The sequence below is a fragment of the Phodopus roborovskii genome, unplaced genomic scaffold (genome assembly GCF_943737965.1).
Source record: "Phodopus roborovskii unplaced genomic scaffold, PHOROB, whole genome shotgun sequence".
In the NCBI taxonomy this organism is placed as follows: domain Eukaryota; kingdom Metazoa; phylum Chordata; class Mammalia; order Rodentia; family Cricetidae; genus Phodopus; species Phodopus roborovskii.
The window spans coordinates 12,572,497-12,584,622 of NW_026126482.1; the positions used below are offsets into that span (position 1 = coordinate 12,572,497).

General features: G+C 38.7%; 1 protein-coding gene across 1 annotated transcript in view; it reads left to right on the forward strand.

The window, feature by feature from the left end:
* Positions 1-12,126, forward strand: part of Cenpp (centromere protein P) — a 174,696-nt gene that overhangs the window by 64,977 nt on the left and 97,593 nt on the right. The window lies entirely within an intron of this gene.

The following is a 12,126-nucleotide window of genomic DNA, read 5'->3' on the forward strand; positions in this document are numbered from 1 at the left end:
TATTGCTAACATCCTTTAGCAGAACAATAGTTTCTGGTTTTCTCCTAGGTTGATGGCTTATGTAATAGATTCTTGGCCACCACATCAATGTCAAGCATGGGTTCCATTTCATAGAGTAGAGCCTAAATACAGTCAGATAGTGGTTTACTGCCACAACACTTTTGCTATCATTGTACCAGTGTATCATGCAGGCAGGTCACCTTACAGACTGAATTGTTCGTAGGAGTGTTTATCATTCTCCTTTGGTAGCATGCAGTAATGGTGAAAGCTCTAGTTGACACCAGCTCAGTTTCTCCATGTTCAATGAGATCTGTAAGTCTGGTTGTCTTCAGAAGTACAATTTTATTATCAGTTTATGGAGAACAACCAATAGCCTTGGCAATAGCCGGGGTTGTAGGTGTGGGAGTGGGGCCGTTCCATGGGCCCCTTTGGCCAGCAACTGGACTAGATGTAACCCATTCTTGGCACTGGAAGTTTCACTTGGTGTTGAGAGATGTCTACTTGGGACTTTGTCTCCTGTTTCTTGATTACTCCATTTAGATATCTCTCATATATGTATATATCTAAAGGATCTTCAACTGTAGTAGGTTTCTATATGACCCCTCAAGTGGCCTTTAGTGTTAATTATCCCTTCCCATATTCCCTCCATTACCTATCTCTTCTCTTTCCCTCTCCATTTAGTCCTCTCATTTCAGTCATCCTCAACTTCTGCTTCTCTCTAACTGTAATATTCTATTTCTCCTTCCTTGAGAAGCCCTTCCTTTCCTCCCCTAATAATTCCTTATTATATACCTAACCTCTAGTTATTCAGATGGTAGCATGACTAATAAATGCTTAAAAGGCAGCATCCTTTTAAAATAAATGCATTGTATATTTAGCTTTTTGACTCTTGATTACCTTACTTAGGATGATTTTGTTCCCCTAGGTTTAGCCATTTACTTGCAAATTTCATGATATTGGTTTCTTTGTTTGTTTTAACAGCTACGTAATATTCCATTGTGTAAATCTACCACATTTTCTTTATTCATTCATCTGTTGGTGGACATCTAGGTTGTTTCTAATTTCTTGCTATTATGAATAGAATAGCAATGGACATGGCTGAGCAGGTGTCTCTAAAGTAGGATGTAGAGTTCTTTGGGTATATGCCCAAAAGTAGTATAGCTAGATCTTGAGGTAAATCTAATCCCAACTCCCCAAGGAATAGCCACACTGATTTCCATAGTGACTATGCAAGTTAGCACTCCCATCAGCAATGGATGTGTGTTCCCTTTCCCCACATCCTCACCAGCACAGGCTCTCATTTGTTTTATTGGTCTTGGCCATTTTGACTAGTGTGAGATGAAATGTCAAAGTAGTTTTGATTTTCAGTTCCATGATGACTAATGTTGAACATTTAAGTGTCTCTCGGCCATTTGTGTTTCTTTTGGGAACTCTCTGTAGTTCTGAGCCCTATTTTTTCAATTGTGTCATTTGTTTTCTTGATGTATAGTTTTTTAAAAAACTTATTTTAGGCTGAGCAGTAGTGGAGCATTCCTTTAATCCCAGCACTGGGAGGCAGAGGCAGGCCTCTGTGTTTTCGAGGTCTACAGAGCTAGTTCCAGGAAAGCTATAGCTGTCTCGAAAAACCAAACAAAAACAGGAATTTTAGATATTTACCCTCTGTTAGATATGTAATTGATAAAGAAATTTTCCCATTCTGTAGCCTGCCCCTTTGTCGAAATGATGATATCATTTGCCATTCAAAAGATTTTTTTCAGTTTCCTGATACCATTTATTAATTAGTGCCTGTGCTAACAGTATCTGTTCAGAAAGTCTTTTCCTGTGCCATTGAGTTCAAGACCATGCCCCACTTTCTCTTTTGTCAGATTCGAGTTATCTGGCCTTACATTGAGGTTCTTGATCCATTTAGAGTTGAGTTTTGTGCAGGAAGATAAATATGAATATTTGCATTCTTTTGCATGCAACCATCTAGCTTGAATGGCACTATTTGTTGAAGATACTGTCTTGTCTCCAGTGTGTATTTCTGTATAGGTGTGTGGATTTACATATAGGTCTTCAATTTTGTGCCATTTATGTCTGTTTTTATGTCAGTACCATGTGTTCTTTACTATAGCTCGGTAGTACAATAGCTCAGTAATACTATTTGAGATCAGAAATGGTGTGATGGTTTGAATAAGAATGGCCCCCATAGGCTCATATATTTGAATGCTTAGTTATCAGGGAGCTGCACTACTTGAGAAGGATCAGGAGATGTGGCCTTTTTGGAATGTTCATGGCCTTAGTGGAAGAAGTGTCTCACTGGGGGGTACATGGGCTTTAAGATTTCAAAAGCTCAAGCCTGGCCCACTGGCTCTCTTTCTGCTGGCTGTAGATTAGATGTAGAACTCTTAGCTACTTGTCCAGCACCATGTCTGCCTGTGTCTATCCATATTCCCTGCCAAAATGATAATGGTCTAAATCTCCTAAACTGTAAGCAAGCACCTAATTAAATTTTTCTTTAATAAGAGTTGCCTTGGTGGGAAGTAGCTTTGAAAGCAGTGGCACAGGAGACTTCCCAAATATAACACCAGTAGCACAAACACTGAGATCAATAATTAATAAATGGGATCTACTAAAACGGAAAAGCTTCTGTAAAGCAAAGGACATGGTCAGTAAGACAAAACAGTAGCCTACAGAATGGGAAAGACCTTCACTAATCCCACATCTGACAGAGCGCTGATCTCCAAGATATATAAACTCAAGAAATGAGACATCAAAATGCCAAATAATTCAATTTAAAAATGGGGTAAAGATTTAAACAGAACTCTCAACAGAAGGATCTCAAATGGCTGAGATACTTAGAATGTTCAGCATCTTTAGCCATAAGGGAAATGTGAATCAAAATGACTCTGAGATTCCATCCTACACCTGTCAGATCAAAAATACAATGACAGCCTGTGTTGAAGAGGATGTGGAATAAGGGGAACACTTTTCCACTGCTAGTGGGAATGCAAACTTATATATACACTTTGGAAATAAGTATGATGGTTTCTCAGAAAAGTGGGAATCAATCTACCTCAAGATCCAGCTATACCAATATTGGGCATATACCCAAAGGAAGCACATTCACACCACAAGGACACTATGTTCCCAATAATATTATTCATAATAGCCAGAACCTGGAAACCTAGATGCCCCTGAACTGAAGGAAGGATAAAGAAAATGTCCATTTGCACAATGGAGTATTACTCAGCAGTGAAAGGAAGGAAGGAAGGGAAGGAGGAAGAGAGGGAGGGAGAAAGGAAGGAAGCAAGCAAGCAAATAAGTAAGCAGTAGCAAATGGATGGAGCTAGAAAAACAATCATCCTGAGTGGGGTGACCCAGACCCAGAAAAAGAAACATGGTATATACTCCCACATACGTGGATATTAGCTGTAAAGGATAATCCAGAACCCCAGAGAACAAGGAGCCCCTAGGTAACAAGGAGGTCCCAAAGAGGTATGTATGGATTCCCCTGGGAAAGGGAAATAGATGAGAGCTCATGGATAAACTGGGGGTGGGATGGGAACATGATCAGGTTGGTGGCAGTATGAACGGCGAGAGTAATGAAAGAGATATCTTCATAGGGGGTTTGGGGAGGTAGGGAGAAGCCTGGTGCCAGAGAAATTCCCAGGAATCCAGAGGGATGACCCCAGCTAAGACTCCTAGCAATAGTGGAGAGGGTGCCTCAACTGACCTTTTGCTATAATTAGATTGCTGACCACCCTAATTATCATCAGAGAGCCTTCATCCAGTAAATAAATGATGGGAGAAAATACAGAGATCCACAGCCAAGCACTGGGCTGAGGTCTGGAAGTCCTGTTGAAGAGAAGGTGGAGGGATTATATGAAGAAGGGGTGCCAAGTTTATGACAGGGAACCCAAAGAAACATCTGACCTGAGCTGGTAGGAGCTTATGGACTGGACTGACAGCTAGGGAGCCTGCATGGGATAGACCTAGGCCTTCTGAATGTGGGTGAGGATTGTGTAGCCTGGTCTGTTTGTGGGATCCCTAGCAGCAAGATCAGAACCTGTTCCTGGCGCTTGAGCTGGCTTTTGAGAACCTATTCCCCATTCAGGAATGTCTCACCAAACCTTGATGCAGGGGGAGGAGCTTGGTCTTGCTACAACTTGATATACCATGCTTTGTTGACTCCCGTGGGAGGTCTGTCCCTTTCAGAAAAGATGAGGAGTGGGTAGGGGGAGGGAATGGAGAAGAGAAGGGAGGGGAAACTGTGGTTGGTATGTAAAATAAATGAAAATTTTAATTAAAACAAACCAAAACAACAAAAAAGAGTTGTCTTGTTCATAGTGTCTCATCACAGCAATACAATACAGTGGTGATACCTCCAGCAATTTTTTTTATTGTTGTTGTTGTTATTCAGGATATTTTTTAAGCTATTCTAAGTTTTTTATGGTTCCATATGAAGCTGAAAAGTGTCCTTTCAGTTTTTTTTGTTTTTTGTTTTTTTTAATGTGTTGGAATTTTTTGATGAAGATTGCATGGAATCTGTGATTGTTTTGTTTTTGGTAGTTTGGCCATTTTTCCTATATTCTATCAAATCCATGATCATGGGGGGGGCGGGGTCTGTCTATCCCCAGATTATCTTCTTCATTCTCTTAAAGTTTTTTTTTAATTGTAAATGGAATTTTCCATACAATATATTCTGATTATAGTTTCCTCTCCCACAATTCCTCCAAGATCCTCTCTATCTCCCCTCCCATCCAAACCCACCACACTCATTCTGTCTCATGTTAAAAAATAGACATCTAAAAATAATAATAAAACAAAACAGGTACAACAAAAACAAAGAGGAATAAGACAAAATAAACAGAAGAAAACAAGACAAAAAGCTTGAGAAACACATGAAGATACAGAGATGCATATGTTCATATACACAGGAATCCCATAAAAACACAAAACAAATCTATAATAATGGGACCGAATAGTCCAGGGATCCAGAGGAAAGTCAAATACTACTGTTCTGCAAAAGGAGCATAGCTATAAAATGACTTCTGATATCATTCTGCTATACTCATAAGTCAGTGTTTGCTCAGCCATCATCGGAGAAGCTTTCTTTAGGAGAAGAAAGGAACAAGTAGAGACCCACAGCTGAACAATGTGCAGAATGTGGGAGACATTGGAACACTCAGTCCTAAATGAATGTCTCTGTTAAGTTCCTCCCCTCGGGGTTCAAGGAACCTATGGAAGAGAGACAGATTGTAAGAGCCAGAGGCTATGGAGGACACCAAGGAATAAAAAGCCTAAATAAAGCAGGACTGATACACATGTGAACTCAGAGATTCCGGCAGCATGCACCGAAACTGCACAGGTCTAGCCACGTAGGGTCCCTGCCATGAGAGGAGAGAGAGAGAAGCAGACACAAGCTCCCATCCCTAACCCAGAGACTAACCTCTGGCAAATGAAAAATTAGTTCTTTCCAGCCAAGTCTCACTGGAGATGCAATCACTCTCAAGGGCAGGCCCATGCCCAGTAAATAACCAACATAAAATGAACTCATTGGCATCATGAGACATGTCTTCAAGTTTTTATCATACAAGTCTTTGATTGGTTAATTACACACACAAACATATGCACATATATATACATATATATACATATACATACATGCATATGAGACTATTGTGAAAGGTATTGTTTCCCCGATTTTCTTGTCAGTCCATGTTATTTGTATATAACAATGCTACTGACTTTTGTGTGTTAATTTTGTATTCTATTACTTTGCTGAAAGTGTTTATCAGCTGTAGGAGTTTCTTCATGGAATTCTTAGGGTGATTTATATATATTGTCCTATCATCTGCAAATAAAGATACTTTGACTTCTTCCTTTCATGTGTACCCTGAGCTCCTTGCATTGTCTTATTGTTCTTAAGACTTCAAGTACTATACTAAATCTGTATAGAGAGGGTAAAAGTCCTTGTTTTGTTTTGGATTTTATTTCAGTGGTATTGCTTTCTGTTTGCTTTCTATTTAGGTTGATTTTAGCTTGTAGGCTTGTCATAAGTTGCCTTTATTTTGTTGAGTTATGCCCCCACTTTCTCCAGGACTTATAACATGAAGAAGTGTTGGATTTTTTTCAAAGACCTTTTCTGCATCTAATAAGATTATCCTATGGTTTTGCCTTTCCGTCTGTTTATGTGGTAGATAACATTTATTGATTCTGTTTATATGGTAGATAATATTTACTGATTTGAACAATCCTTGCTTCTCTAAGATGAAGCCTATTTGATCGTGTTCTTAAAGAAAATTGGTCTATAATTTTGTTGTTGTTGTTGTGTCTTTATGTGTTTTTGTGTCAAGGTAATAGTGGTTTGATAAAAGAATTAGAAAATATTCTCCAGTTTCTATTTTGCTCATTAATTTGAGGGGTATTGCCATGACTTCTCTGAGTGTTTGGCAGAATTCTGCACTGAATCCAATCTGGCCCCAGGGATTTTTTTTGGTTGGGAGACTTATTTTTTAAATTACTACTTCTATTTCACCAAAGGTTATGGTTCTGTTTAAATGTTTATTTCATCTTGATTGAACTTTAGTAATTCCTATATATAAAGAAATTCATCCATTTCTTTTAGATTTTCTAGTTTTGTGGAACATAGATTTTTAACATATATACTTAGAATTTTCTGAAATTTTTTTATGTCTACTGTAAAGCTTTCCTTTTCATCCCTAATTTTATTAATTTGGATCTTCCTTATCCATCTTTTGGCTAATTTGGGTAAGAGTTTGTCTGTCTTATTGAGCCAACTCTTCATTTCTGATTCTTTGTATTTTGTTTTTGTTGTTTCTCTTTCATTGATTTTATTCCTAAGTTTGATAATTTCATCTCATTTACTCTTTTGGCTATTGTTTCTTACAAGAGCCCCTGGACAAATTGGGAGCATGGGGGGAGAGGGGAGGAGAATAGAGGATGGCAAGAAAAGAGACACATCAATAGAGGGAGCCATTATAGGTTTAAAGAGAAATCTGCACTAGAGAATTGTACAGAGATCCACAAGGATGACCCCAGCTAGGAATCTAAGCAGTAGTGGATAGGTTGCCTTAAATGTCCTTCCCCTATAATGAGAATGACAACTACCTTAAATGCCATCCTAGGGCCTTCATCCAGTAGCTGATGGAAGCAGAAACAGAGATCCACAGCTAAGAACTGAGCCAAACTACAGGAATACAGTTTCAGAGAGGGAGAAGTGATGAACAAAGGGGTCAAGACCAGGCTGGGAAATCCCACACAAACAGCTGACCTGAGCAAGTGGGAACTCATGGACCCTAGTCTAATAGCTGGGCAACCAACATAGGACCAAACCAGGCCCCCTGATCAGGGGTGTCAGCTAGGAGACCTGGGCAATCTATGGGACCTCTGGCAGTGAAACCAGGATGTATCCCTAGTGCACGAACAGACTTTGGGAGCCCATTCCCCATGGAGGGATACTCTCTTAGCCTAGAGACACGAGCCCTACTCCAAGTGATTTGACAGATTTGAGGATCTCTCGTGGAAGGTCTCATCCTCCCTGGGGAGTGGATGGTGAATGGGATGGGGGAGCTGGTGGGGGACATGGGAGGTTGGGAGGGAGAGGGGAACTGGGATTGATATGTAAAATAAGAAAAAATATTAAATAATAAAAAAGAATAAAAGGAGCTTTCAAATGAATGTCTCATTTAATTACTAATATGTATGTGAACTTGCCTCCAAGAACTGTCTTCATTATATCTATGTCTTAAGTCATGTTTCATAACAGTGTCTTTATAGTACTCAAAATCTGACAATAGCTCAATTACCAAGCCACCAATGAATGCATAAATATTGTATATACTTTCAATTAAATATTGCTTGGCAATAGAGAACAATAAACTTCTCATATGCTACAGCATGTATAAATCTCCAAATAACTTATTAAGTAGAATAAGTAGTCACTATATTATTCTACTCATATTAAATGTCCAGATTAAGGCTACCCCCAGAGAAAAATGTAGATTTACCAGGGAATAAGGGAAATGTTGGTGATGATTAAAAAAATGCTCCAACATTGATTTATAGCAGTGATTGCAAAACTCTAAATATTGTGAGGACCATTTTATTATATATAATTTAAGCGATTGGGTTATAAATTGGGTACATAAATTTTCTCTCATTTAGTAAAATAATAGAAATTAAAGTATAAAAATGATTAAATATGAATTGTTGGAACTGTGAGAAAAGTCAGAATCTGAAATGTGGATTTAGTAATGACAAAATTTATAGAAATTAATATGGGACACAGAAAAGGAGCCAAAATAAGTGCATTGGGGAAACAGCCCCCAAAAGACATGGTTTGTGTTAGTGTAGATAATTCCTAGAAGTATAAAAGCACCAAGAAAAAAATAGTATACTGTCATAGTTAAAGCATAGATTTGCACCCTAGATTCAAATTCCATGTGCCTTAAGCTATTTAAATCCGTTCCTCAGTTTCCACACCTGATTCGTGTAATTATTCTTTTTAAAAAAACTAATTTTTATTTAAATTAAAAACTATCTTACTTGATATACCAATCCTAGTTCCTTCTCCCTTCCATTCCCTCACCAATCCCCCCTCCCACCTCTCATCCACTCTTCAGAGGGTGATCCCTCCCATGGGGGATCATCAAAGTCTGACACATCATTTGGAGTGGGACCTAGCCCCCCCCCATGTATCTAGGTTGAGAGGAGAGTATCCCTTCATAGGGAGTGGGCTCCCAAAGTCCATTTGTGCACTAGGGATAAATACGGTTCCACTACCAGAGGCCCCATAAACTGCCCAGTCCCTGCAACTGACACCCACGTTCAGGAGGCCTGGTTCAGTCTTATGCTGGTTTCCCAACTGTCAGACTGGGGTCTCTGAACTCACACTTGCTCAGGACAGCTATTTCTGTGGGTTTCCCCAGCGTGGAGTCCAAGAGTTTAGCTCAGTGCTTAGCTGTGAATCTCTGCTTCTGTTTCCATCAGCTATTGGGTGAAGGCTCTAAGATGGCACTCAAGGTAGTCATCAATCTCATTATAGGGGAAGGGCATTTAAGTAGCCAATCCCTGATTGCTTAGATTCTTTGATGGGGTCATCCTTGTGGATCCCTGGTGATTTCCCCAGTGCCAGATTTCTCTTTAAACCCATAATGGCTCCCTCTATTAAGCTATCTCTTTTCTTTTTCTCCTCTGTTCTTCCCCCAGCTTGACCTTCCTGACCCCTCATGTTCTCCTTTCCCCTCCCCTTTTCCCCTCCTCTTCCTCTTCCCTCCCTCCTCCTCTCCTTGTGCTCCCAGTTTGCTCAGGAGCTCTTAATTTCCCCTTCTCCAGGGCTCCATGTATCTCTCTCTTAAGGTCTTCCTTTCCTAGCTTCTCTGGGGTTGTGGATTGTAGGCTGCTTATCCTTTGCTATATGTCTAATATCTACTTATGAGTGAACACATACCATGTTTTTCTTTCAGTGTCTGGGTTATCTCACTCAGGATGATTTCTTCTAGTTCCATCCATTTGCCTGAAAATTTCAAGATCCCATTGTTTTTGTTTGTTTGTTTGTTTGTTTTCCTGCTGAATAGTACTCCATTGTGTAAATATACCACATTTTCTTTATCCATTCTTCAGTTGAGGGTCTAGTCTAGCTATTACAAATCATGCTGCTATGAATATAGTTGAACAGATTTCCTTGTGGTGTGAATCTGCATCTTTTGGGTGTATGCCTAAGAGTAGAATTGCTGGATCTTGAGGTAGACTGATTCCCATTTTCCTGAGGATCCGCCATACTGATTTCCAAAGTGACTGTACAAGTTTGCACTCCCACCAACAATGAAGGAGTGTTCCCATTTCTCCATATCCTCTCCAACATAAACTGTCTTTGGTGTTTTTTCTTTTAGCCATCCTGAAAGGTGAAAGATGGTATCTCAGAGTTGTTTCAATTTGCATTTCCCTGATGGCTAAGGATGTTGAGCAATATCTTGTGTCTTTCAGCTATTTTAGATTCCTCTATTGAGAAGTCTCTATTTAGATCTGGACCCCACTTTTTAATTGGATTGTTTGGTTTTGGTGTCTACCTTCTTGAGTTCTTTGTATATTTTGGAGATCAGCCCTGAATGTGGGTGTCAGTTGGGAGGCCAGAGCAGTGTATGGGGCCTCTGGCAGTGGAACCAGTGCACAGACTTTGGGAGCCCATTCCCAATGGAGGGAGACGCTCTCAGCCTAGATACACAGGAAGGGCCTAGGTCTTCCCCCAAATGATGTGACAGACTTGGATGATCCCCCTGAGGAGTGGATGGGGGAGTGGGGAGGGATGGGGGTTGGTGGGGGGAAATGGGAACATAGGAGGAAGAGGGAACTGAAATTGGTAAGTAAAATAAGATTGTTTTTAATTTAAATAAAAATAAATTTAAAAATAGTTTTTGTTTTACTTCAATATTTGATTTTCTTGAATTGTATTTTATGAATTCTAGTGAACTTTGTAGTAATTGGCATGAAATATAGCTAAAATATCATTGAGATTCCTTGTTTACTTGAATTCTATTGTATACTGTTAGGTGTAGTAACTCATCTGTTTTCAATCTAATTGTATACAAGCAGGCTTGAGTGGTAATGTACTTACCATTAAAATGTGTTTGTGGAAGAAAACTTTAATGCAGTTCTGACAGCTTAATGATGGGGAATGTCATTCTGTATACATGTTTCTCTTATTAGTTGATGACTAAAACATTGTTTGGCCAATAGAGGCAGGAAGATAGGCCAGACTACGAGATAAAGAGAATTCTAGGAAAGGTAGGCAGAGAGAGACCATGAGGAGATGACATGCAGCTTAGGAAAGAGTAACAGGTCTAGACCCTTTTCCAGTAAGATAAGATCATGTAGAAATACTTAATAGAAACGGGTTAATAATTAAGACAGAGCTAGCTAATAATAAGCCCTAGGCATTGGCCAACAGTTTTATAAATTAATACATGTCTTTGTGTAGGACTACTAAAGTGGTGTTGGAACCTGGTGGGAAAGAAAACCCCAGCAACAGCTTAAGAATTTATTAATAATTTGTTTTCATGAACTTAAAGCCAAAATTTCTCACCTCTAGCTCAGGCTGAAAGGGCTGATCCACACATGAGCTCTTCACCAAGTCTCAAACTGCTGCCTCTCCTCAGCGTGGCTGGAGAATGAATGCCTCATACTGATTACTTGTTCCTATCTTCTACACCTACTTGGTACTGGGTTAAATGTGTGAACTAAATTCTCTTTTAGACTAATTCACTCTTGTGTAGATCTGGATGGCCTTAGACTCACAGAGATCCATATACCTCTTAATCCTGAGTCCTAGGATTAAAGGCAGGTATCACCACTGCCTGATCTCTAATAGTTTGAGGATGATTTTACTTTTCTGAATCCTCAGTCAAGCTTTAATAAATCATAAATAATATGTCACTACATACATACATGTGAGTGAAACACCCATATACATAAAATAAAATATTAAATTAGTTTTGTAAAGAAAAAAGTATGTATGTTTCTGAATGGAGGGAGACAAATTGAACCCAAAGCACATATATTTTATTTAAAACTAGTATTTTAATGTCTTCCTTATTTTCAAATTTTACATAATTCATAGTGAATATCTGTAAAATAAACACATGAAAGCACTCTTAAGTTTTGTTCAGAGTTTTCAGTTTTTGTCAGTCTAGATGCATTTCTCAGAGTTATCCAAATTTCATATTTGAAGGGACAAATTGGTACAGAATTGATTAGCATCCATACTTTTCCAAAGGGACAGCCTGAAATATTCCTGGTTGAAGTGATGATGCTATGTAACCTAACAGTTGCTGTATTCTTAAAAGCTTATATAACTGATCATAAAAATGCACATTACAAAAATGCAATTATAGATTTTATATAGGCAATCATTACATTTTACAGTTTTATAACCAGATAATAATTTTTAAAAAGTCATGTGTTACAGCTCCAAAACCAACTCATATGAATGTTATCTATTGAGTTGATAGTGAATACTTGAAGTTTTATTATGAGTTAAGAATTTTGATGTGATTTTTGTCAAACTACATATATTTCAACATTATTAGAAATACTAAAGTACTATCCAAGTTATTAAAAGATACT